Below are 2310 nucleotides of genomic sequence, written 5' to 3' on the forward strand. Positions count from 1 at the left end.
CGAGAGCCGGGGGCCGAAGCCGAAACACAGCGCAAGGGTCGGGAGCACACAGCACAAGTCGGTTAGTCTTGTGTGCTCCCGACCCCGACTCAGACTGCCAACACTCTACGCAGCCACTCCGCAGCCCCTCCATCCGGGGATGGCGCTGCATTGAATACACCACGAAGGGTTCTCAGGTCCCGCTAGGGCGAGTCCACAAGTCTCAGCTAGGGCAAAGTCAAAGGCTCTCTGAAACAACCCCCCAAAACACCACCAACGAAAACGGGATTCGAAGGGAAAACAAACAAACAACTAAAAGTCGGGTTAGGGCAGTCCCGGCAGGGGAGGGCTCCTGATATACCTAACAGGCCAACAAAAAACCTCCAAGAGAGAAAGGCTAAGAGAGCTCGACACCACAAGACGTCTTGCAGCCACCTTAAAACAACTGACCTCCACCACCTGTCCCTTCCTGGGCTGGTCCAGGGGAGAAGTAGCCTTATAAAGAAAAGGGATCCCGCACAAGCCTGATCACCACTGCAGGGGCCCAGGATAGTCCGGCGAAACGACCAAAGCGTTAGCGTTGCCACGACACACAGCTCCTAGACCCTCCAGAAAACCGCAGGGGGAGGATTGTAGCCCGCCCGGCGCCTCCCCCTTACCGCCACTAACCTGAACGGTTGGTTCTCCAGAAACCTATTCACCCTGTCTCGTACTGCACCGCTCTCACCTTCGTCCCTCACCAAGCAACCCAGTCCCACAGAGAAGACGTGTCTAAATAGAATGGCCCTCCTCGGGCCACACCTCCCCCTCATCCGAGCCCCGCTACCACCACCAGACCTCAACCTCCCAAACACCAGAAAACCTACGTCCTTTTGGCGCTCTCACCGCCATCTCCCCCCTCCCCTGTCCGAGCGACCCCACCTCCCCCCGGCTCTCCAGCACCCTACAACCTCGGAGTGGCACTAGGGAAGAAAAAGGGTTCTTCCCTGCACGACGTGACCGCCTCCATTCCCCGTCCTTCTCCTCTCCCTCTCCCGTCTCGGGGTTCCCTCTCACCTATTCCCTTGTCCTCCAACCCCCATCCCCTTCGAACTCCTATACCCCCCCGAGCCCTGCCCTATAAACTAAGCTCAAAGCGCTCTTAGGCAATAATTTCCACCGCTTCGGCGCACCGCAGTGCGCCTTCTGAAACCGACAGGATCGGGTGGTCGGGTCCCACCCTGTCCCAGCCTCTCCGCGGGGTGCCCAGCGCCGTGAAGGAGCGCAGACGCGCCCAGAAGTCCACCACTGCCCGGGCGCAGGCCCGCTCCAAGGGGGTTGCTGCGGGTGCTGCTGCCACCGCGCCTGCCGTTGCTGCTACCGCCCCTGTCGCCGTGTTCCGCTCCTGCGTTTCGTCCTCATCCCCCGGCGCATTCAGTGCAGGCCCCGTCTGCGGTCCCGCCCCGTCGGCCTGGATGAAAAAGTCCGTTATCCGCCTCTGTCTGGGGCCGGGTACCTGCACCTGCTGCGCGTGCTCCCGGTTCTGTGGTCCTTGGCTCCCAGCTCGTTCCTGCCTCCTGCCTGCTGCTCTCAGGCAGCATCTGCCAACCTCCATGGCAGACAGGGCCGACAGGGCGATTATATCCCATACGGCCTGTTCGCATCCGGTTGGGGCCAGTAATAGCCAGAGCTGCTTTCGGGTGACTCCACCTACCGCCGCTTCCTGGGAAGACTGTAGATGCCGGTCGATCTGTGCCCGCACCGCCTGCGCCACCGGGCATTCCCAAAAGTGATGCATGCATGGCGAGCATGGCTGACCAGCTGCTCCACCGAATCCGCCACAGCGTTCCACAGCGCTCCACAGCGTTCTGGAGTCATGCGGGCTAGGTGCGTGTTGCCCGGTAGGGCGACGCCATCCACTGCAAGCCGCCATAACGTCTCCTTATTCTCATTCTCCCATCGTACCCCGGACCAAACGCGGGCCTGCGTCGCCCTGAATAGGCTGATTTCCGAGGGGGGCGGCGGCGACGGGCCCTGAGGATCCGTCGCCTCCCGCACAAATTCAGCTACCAGGCGTCTTCTCCTCTCCTCTATAGGCCCACATTGCAGCTGTGTCGCCAGGCGAACCGTAAGGCGTGCCAGCGGGGTGGCTTCCGCCATCCCAGGTATATGCCACCCAATTCGCCCAGCAATCATACCCATCGCTTGCATGCTGGTCAGCAGTGGTGCTGGTGACGGTATGACAGCCTCCTCCCCTTCCGTTGCCGCTGCCATCGGTTCCGTTAGCCCCCGCTGCTGCTGCTGCTGCTGCTGCTGTCGCCGGGTCTCAACCGTTCTAGCAGCTTCGAGCCA

The sequence above is a fragment of the Volvox carteri genome (assembly GCF_000143455.1).
Source record: "Volvox carteri f. nagariensis unplaced genomic scaffold VOLCAscaffold_20, whole genome shotgun sequence".
Lineage (NCBI taxonomy): Eukaryota > Viridiplantae > Chlorophyta > Chlorophyceae > Chlamydomonadales > Volvocaceae > Volvox > Volvox carteri.